This window comes from Coturnix japonica, chromosome Z (assembly GCF_054131305.1).
Source record: "Coturnix japonica strain WE chromosome Z, WE-NBRP24, whole genome shotgun sequence".
Taxonomy (NCBI): domain Eukaryota; kingdom Metazoa; phylum Chordata; class Aves; order Galliformes; family Phasianidae; genus Coturnix; species Coturnix japonica.
The window spans coordinates 61,602,882-61,611,343 of NC_140702.1; positions in this window are offsets into that span (position 1 = coordinate 61,602,882).

The window sequence follows — 8,462 nt, forward strand, 5'->3', positions numbered from 1 at the left end:
CTACAGATAACCAACAAATACTTCATGAATGCTTCTTTGAGCATAGCATGAAGTGAGCATGGTACAAAGCAATTAGTTCAAGGAGGAGCTCTTGGAAATGATGTTTGTGTAAAAGATTACGATGAAAAAATGAGATGCAACAATAATCAATTGTGCTCAAATTAAACAGCATTTTTTCACTCACATTTATCAGTTTGCTACTTATTTTATTTTGAACTTCCTAAATTTATTCCCGCATCCCCTCTTGTTTTGTATTTTATTGAGCTTTTCCCCTATTACAACCAACAAATGTAAATAGTGCTGTGGTCAGAGCCCATTTTGTCTGAATCATCGTAATAGTTTTACGTAGCTGAAACCTTTGAGGACTTGTATTTCTCTCTCAAAGCTTTGTTGGTGACTATTGGCTTGAAACCTTTGATGGCTGTATTGGCATAACTGTTGGAATGGCCAACAGTGACAAAAGAGGTGGGAACAAGCTATCAGGAGAAGTGGTTACTTCTTAATCTGCTTTCATTGCAAAAGCAAGAAAGAATGCTGTGGATGAGCTGAAATCAACATTCTTCAGCGTTTCAATTAATTACAAAGTCACACATGTAGACATATCTCCATGCAATCAGAGAAGCTGCCTTTGGAGCAACGCCTGCCTGAAACATTCCAGCTGTATGAGCACTGGACAGGCTGAAAGGCTTTCTCTGGCATACGTTTCTGAAAATAACTCTCACTGTTGCAGTGTGGTTTGTGATGCAGTACTGTTGGTAAGATCAGCCTCAATGATCCTTCTACAAGTTCAACTGGAAATTTCTTCCTGCTAGAATGGTTACCTTCAAAAAAAAAAACATATGGAAGACAGAGGTAGTGTCACTGATAGCTCATGACTGAGCAGGATACCCAAAGGGTTTTCAGATCAAAATATGTAATTCATTTCTATGAATTCTACCAGGGGTTCTACCAAGAACCATTCTGTATGCAAAATCATATAAGAGAAGTCCCTGAAACACAGAAAAGATACAGGGAAGCGGGTAATGAGATTTTTTGAGTTACAAAAACATTCATAGAGATGGATGTAAAGGTCCCAGAGAGATAACCATGATTTTGTCTATATACTTGCATTATTATCTGTTTATTTCATTTCAGATTAAAGCTCTTTATTAAGAAGTATTAACAGATTATTTCATTGTATCCAATTCTTACATTTTTTTCCATTTTCTAGTGAGTCCGGACATTCATGTTTTAAAATCCCCCTGTAGTAGACCAAAGTAGACTCCATCAATCTGATTTAGATTTATGGACAGATTTTCAGGGCAGCAGGTCTCCAAATACATGGTTGATACAGGTTGGACCAAGTCTATTACTACATGAAACACTACAAGTTCTTCGATTCTACTTATAATAAATTAAATTAGGGAGCTAACTCTTTAACAAGGGCCAAGTTTAGGTTTAGTATCCTAGTTCTGTGAAAATACTTGTATAAACAGAGAAAAATCAGAAGAAGTATGTTTCAAAAACATCAAGGGAATTAATTTTATGTGAAAGAAGTAATTAATTAATAAAAACGAAATGGACTTGGAGTAGGAGGAAAGCAATGGGTTGCTTTGAAGTTTTGGTCCCGCAAATGTCCTTTTTAGGTAAGAAAATAAAGAATACCGCATGATTTGTAGTAATTTGTTAGATTTAGTACTGTATTGAAGATTTATTATATTTTCAGTGAAGTAAGACAAAATGATCCTCTGCGGTATGGGCTGGAATAGAGAAAATGATAAGAAAATAATTGATTCTTCATAAGTAGATAAATGAGTGTGTTCGCATTTTGTGTGTTCATTACTTACAACATTTACACATTTATGAATAAGCATGGTAAATCTACTCACATGCATTGATTAGCTACATATTCACTTGGTAACTCTTTCTGTCATACTTACCTGTACTCTGCTTTTGTCTGTCATGTAAATAATCATATAAGTGTTAATAATCAGCCCTGGGGAGTGAGTTAAGGGATGGAGATAGGCATCAGGCAGCTACCATTGTATGTGGGTGTCTTTCACGTACACACAGAGTAAAGGTGGAATGATGAGCAGGGTGGTCCTTTTTATCGCTTCACTCTCACTCTCTCCAAGACCACCAGGCTCCACTGTTCTGTAGCCTGTTAATTGTTCTGATGACCACAGAAGCTACCTATGTAAAACACAGTGGATAATCAAATTTTGCATTACTTCCACTATGCTTAACAGTCCAAAGACGAGTTGTCATCCTGCATAGGGCTGGATGCAATAAAAAGCATCCACCAAGAAAGTAAGGGCTCTGGTGATGTTGTTACCTAGGCATGCTAACTGAAGAATAAAGGAAGGGGGAGTTGTGAATCTGAAATCTGGAGTTTCTTTGATAGACACAGGAAGTTTGTGCCAGGCAGAATTACATACCAATATGCTTTCTAGTCATCTGCAGCCTTGTAAGCTGCAAGTATTAATGAAAACAGTGACATTTTGCTATGGATCAAATCTGTGAATTACAGTACAATCATTTGCATTCATACTCATGGCAGCAGAATAGATAACTTTTCCTTATCTATACACATATACATATTTGCAGCTCTAACTATGCTCCAGAGCAAGTGAATAGCAAAACCCTCAGTGCCTCAAACAAGGGACTGCTGCACTTCTCAGATAGTATCAAAACACATTTATATCAGAAGAATCCACAGAATTATATTTTTGTATCACACATTTGATTTAATGCTGCTGCCATTTTTTTTTTTCCTGATGAGAATAATTTTATCGTTTCAGAATCAGAGTCATCAGTTTAATTTCATCTAAAACAACCCAGACATTAGCATATTCATTACCGTGGTGACCTAACTATATCTTAGAGCTGCGGTAAATTAAATTCACATTTCAAGGGTTTTACACCTATTTAGCAACATTTGCAATTGTAAAACTGTGGCTTTCCTCAGCAATAATGGGAGGTGGCATGAGAAATTTTGTTCTGAAATTTTCTTTAAAAATTTGCTTTTGTGCCCCTTAGCAGAAACCCCAAAAAGAATGAGTTCCGTTGAATTCTGCATAAACATAGAACAGCACCATGGCATACAAAGACAGTCATTGACTAATCGTGCTATGCAATATATTGTTGGGTTTTTGTGTTTTGTTTTTGTTTTGGTTTTGTTTTGGTTTTTTGTTTGTTGTTTTTTGTTTGTTTGTTTTTGTTTTTGTTTTTTTTGTAAGATACATTGCTTTGGTCTTCTCTTGTCATGAAGCAAGGCTTTTTCTCATGTAGAGAAATGCAAGCTTGCTGCAGTCTATATTACGGTTGTTCTTTTTTGTACTCCACCACACCTTCTTCCCTGAAATATATATTGCCTTTAGGTTTACAGAGAACTGGACTGGGCCAAGGACTTAGAAGTCTGCTTCCAGGAAGTACTTTGACTGAATTTTTAAGGTAATCTAATTAATTTTGATGGAAACTGTATGTTTCAACACACTGGTAATCTCAGCTGCACAAATGGTGTTGATGATACAATTTTCTGCTGAATCACAATGTAATAGAAATCCATGCATGTTATTAGGGGAAGTCCTGTCTGCAGAAGAGCTTGGAAAGTCACATCCTACTAGGTGGGTTCATCATTTCTATAGGGAGAAGGAAGGGAAGCGTTTTAATTTGTGATGATTATGTATGAAGAAAGCATATGGGTGACAGCTCCAGTGTTTTAGAAACTCTAACATTTTCTCCTCTACAGTTTCTTCTTGGCAGTTGTAGTTGTTTGTGGTTCTAAAATGGCTGAGTCACAGAGGGCTGTCTTTCTCAAGCTATTGCACAATAGACAGGTGATCCCTACAAAGCATTTTGTTTCTCCTTCTTGGACAAAAAATGTTATCACGAACATAAGATATGATCATTAAAATTATATCACTTTTAAGTCAATGTCACCATATTACTGGAAATCAATATCCACATACTTCGGTAACTTCTGTTTATATGTGACAATTTATTAAGTATAAGTAAGGAAGCATCCCTTCAGACCACAAAAAGTATAACCTTTAACCTCACAGAGGATACTGCAGATCTGTTCTTCTACAGAGAAAGAGGAATTATGAGATTAAAAAAGATTGGCCCCTGTTAAGAACTAACATATGCTGGAGGGGATATCTTTTCAAAGCACTTTTTCTGAGGGAGTAAAAAAGCTGTTTAAATATTGCATTTATAACATTTAAAATGATATTTCATCATTCCTTTCCCAGAGAATGATAGCGATACTAGAGCAAGTGACAGAAATAACCTTTTAATAAAAGTGAATTTTTATAGTAGGACTGGATGGCTCAGGATATTAGTAATGGAACATAGAACCTTTCCCTTCTAGCTCATCAGTTCATGTCTATACCTGGCTGGTAAAGACCCAAAATTATTGCCGTCAGATGGCTGCTTAGGGGCCCAGAGGAAATGAGTTGGTGGTCTTGGTCCAGTCACTGGCACTAATTGCCATCCTGGCTGACATCCTCTTTAGACAGGCGTAGAAGCAGCCCTGACCTAATGAACTACTATATAGGCCTTCCATAATACCCCTACACTCATACATCCGAATGCTTTACAGATATTAGTCAGACTGTCACCACAACACTGCTAGTCAGCAGGGACATATTTACCCCAGCTCGTGGCTGGAGGAGCAGTGCACAGAGCCCCTGTGCTTATTCAACAGGGTGCTGGAGACAAAGGTGACATCTAGACACTGCTTTTCTGTTACAACCTGAAGTGAAAAGCCACCTTCTGGCTTCACCTGAGGTGAGGGCAGGTGTTTGGTGGAGGATGGGCACTGGAGCTCTGTGCCCCTGTGATGCTTGCTTGATAAATACTTTCAAGCATTTGTATGTGATTGTGATTGGAGAAGGTCCTGCCACACAGGAATTTACAGGGTGCTGTCTGGGGCTTCAGTTACTACAGTAGATGTATTTTGAATAGCATGCAGAATAAGCTTGCCCAAACAAAACAGAAGCCTGTATTTTTGTGAATAGAATGGTTTGTGACTGATGAGGCTTTTTTTCCCAGTTCGGCATAATAAGCAATTTACTTCCTTACTGATACGGTTATTGTCACAGCTTTTGCACTAGTGTTTGATAGCATTGATTAGTTTGTGCTATGCTAATTTTTAGCACAAGGAGGGAATTGATTTACTTCAAGCTTAGTATATTTTAGCACTGAAGTGGAAATAATTCCATTGAAAATATGGAAAATGAGCAGTCACCTTAACAATTGAATAAATGACTTGACATTTGTGGGGCTAAAGTATTCAATAGATAAGAAGATTTTCATATTAAAAATAAATCATTGGCCTACCTATTATTTAGCTAGGCTTGGAATCATGAATAAAGGGTCTTCCACAGAAAGGGAGAGAAGAATATTGATTGTGTCTCTGTATAAAAAAAAAAAATTAAATGGGTGGCATTTCCTAGTTCCTTATGGAAAAAGTCAGTGCTTCGGTTATGGTCAGAATAACTCAATAATTTCTAAAGCAGTTCTTCTGCCAAGAAGTCGTAGATAATGTGATTCCCTGTTTCTTCTACAGATACTGGGTACAAATTGTCTAATTGGGATTCATATACAAATTATTCACCACTTGGAAGTGTGCTCCCATTCAACTGTGCAAAAGAAAGTGAAGAAACCTTGCACCTAGCAGGAGGGAAATAACAGAGGAGAGGAATCTATGTGGGGAAGGAAGAAAAAAGGTTACAGCCATAAAACTCTTCTAGCGAAGGCTGCTGTTAGGTCTATTGGAACAAAACTTACTGCGAAACAAATATTGCTTATAAATCTTATAAAATTGAGCACACAAAATGTTATAAAAAATCTGAAGGTGTCTGTCAGTCCATGCATTTGTTTTGCTTTTTATGACTGCTTTTCTACTTAATACTTTTGTCCACAGGGCCCCACCTTACTCAAGGCAGTGCAAAGGAATGATGTTATTTGACTGCAATCTATCTATTCACAACATCACATGAGAAGAAGGAACAGGGATGAGGACCATGACTCTGGTCTCAGCCTCATTCATTTCTTTAGGCATACATCCTGAGACATCTACTCTCACACATCCAGAGGAACAGCACACATGATCTTCACTTTCTGTTTTCTATCTTTGTCATGTAAATTGGCATACATGTACCTGTCAGTGGGGTTTTGTAGAGGTAAGTTCATATTTTTGTTCATAAATTCCAAAGAAAATACTATAGAATAATACTATAGCTGAAGAAGATTGGAGGAAAGTTAATAATAGTATAATACATCGGTGCTGGGTTTGGATGGCTTATGGTAAATAGCGTTAAGTCACAGATGAAAAAAAATAATACAGTACACAGATTATTTCACAGAATAGTAGAAGTTGGAAGGGACCTCCAGAGACCATTGAGTCCAACCCCCGAATGAACAACCAGACATTCAGTGCACTGAATGAGACCTCCTGTAGAAGTACGTTACCATATAATTAACATCTGTATCATAATGCATTTCTATGCAGGAGGAAGATTAAATTTACAGAGGAAACCTTTGTTCTAGTCTTTTCTGTCATGATGTTACGGTCTGAACACACTTTAGAAATAAGGGATTTTGAAGTGGGAAATTTTCATTTCTAACTTTTTATACATCATCCTAATGTCAACAGCAGTAATGTAGAAAAGCTTCTTATTAGTGCCCAACATCTTCCCACCCCATTAGGATTAGATATCCTGTGGCAGTAAGTGTGACAGCACTGAGTTTTTCAGTGCTACAGCAACAGCAGTAAATCTACTAAAACCCATCACATCTGCTGTATTTTCCCTTATGCTATAGCAGGGCCATGCTTGCAAAGCACATTGAAAATCCAGGCTCTTGTGCTCCCTGGCACCTGTGGCCTATATGCAGCAAACCTGCTTAATGTCCCCTAACTGAGGCACAAACACAGCTGTCCCACATACAGCTTGCCCAAAGTCAGAAGGTACCTGTGATCACTTCTGTGGATGCAGGTTCCTGCAGATGACACATCACCATCATAATCCTCATAGCCTAGCAGTGCAGTGCAGTTTCTTGAAGTTGCTTGCTGTTGCTGTAGCAGTGAGAGAAGCCTGTGCATTTGAAAGGTCTGGGAAAGACAGCTGCACTGAGAGTGCTGAGGCTTCCTTATGGAACTGTTCCCAGTTTATAGTTTGTAGTCCTGGGGAAAGGCAGAGAGTTCAGAGTGATGGCTCTGCTCACTCTGCTGGGACTCCTCTGCTTCTTTGAAAGCCAGCATTGAAAGGGTTGTAGGAGCAAATGTCAATTGACATTGACATGTCCTGGAACTTCTGCAGATTAAATAATGATTTGGTGGGTTTTTCTTCTAATGATCATATCCTAGCATGGCACTGAAAACCAGACCATGGTTTCCCTTCAGGTTTGGAGGCAGACATTTCTCTAATTGCAGTTTACTACCTGAACATCATTACAGCTGCCCAATAGTACTCTCTGAAGAGAAAAACTATCTTATAAGACCAATCTAACCAGATCATCTGAGGTAGTAAGTTTTTTCTTGAATGTGAAACACTTTTTACACCTCTTCAGGCAAAAAAAATCCAGACTTAGAATAGACCATGAACCAGTTGTGAAATTTGTCTAATATTGTGGTTTTGCTAATTTTCTCCCTTCTCCTTCCCACTCTTCCCCTCAAGGTATATTTTCTTTGATAGGAAGTATAACAAATTTGCCCAAAAAAATTGCAAGAATAATTTCATTTGGTACATAAAGTGGACTGATTTTCAGAAAGTGCTGAACATCTACTCTGAAATTTGGGCTGTTTCCAAATGTTAAATAGATAGAATTACTAGTCTCTTTGAAAAATTAGGCTTAAGATCCTACAACCATTAAGTATGTGGCAGATGAGTAATCTAATATTTTAAACATTGGACATAAACTAATACAAATGCAGTAAAGTGTCTTCAAAATGTAGATAAATCTTTTTGCAATATGCTATGTGTCTACTCTCAGATATATGAGAATGTGTTGTTGTTTATCCTGTCAAGTTTGTTCACATCCACATTAAAGGATGTCCAGTTACTTCCTTTGCATGATAAATTTCTAAAAAGATGAAAAGATATAAGTCAGTGTAATCTTGTCCTTTACTGAGAATAAGAATTTCAACAGTAACATCATTATGTGTAGGTAAAGTAGTTCTTTCTGAACTGGAAAACTAAGATGTGGTACATGGCAGAACCTAGTATAAAGGAGATAAAGAACATTTAGCACAGTCAGCTCAAGAAAGGGCCAGATCTTACCAGTGAAGTGATACATCACTACTACCAGTCTCATAAGGACTGTAAGTAGAAAGATAAGGCATAAAAATATTTTTATTCATTGCTATGTTTTCTTAACTGCCACTTGGAAAAGAAGGTGCAAAACATATTTTGGACTGAAGGAACAAGGTACAAAATTGCATTAGGTGCCTGCACTGTCAGTGTGGCAGAGGCTACTGG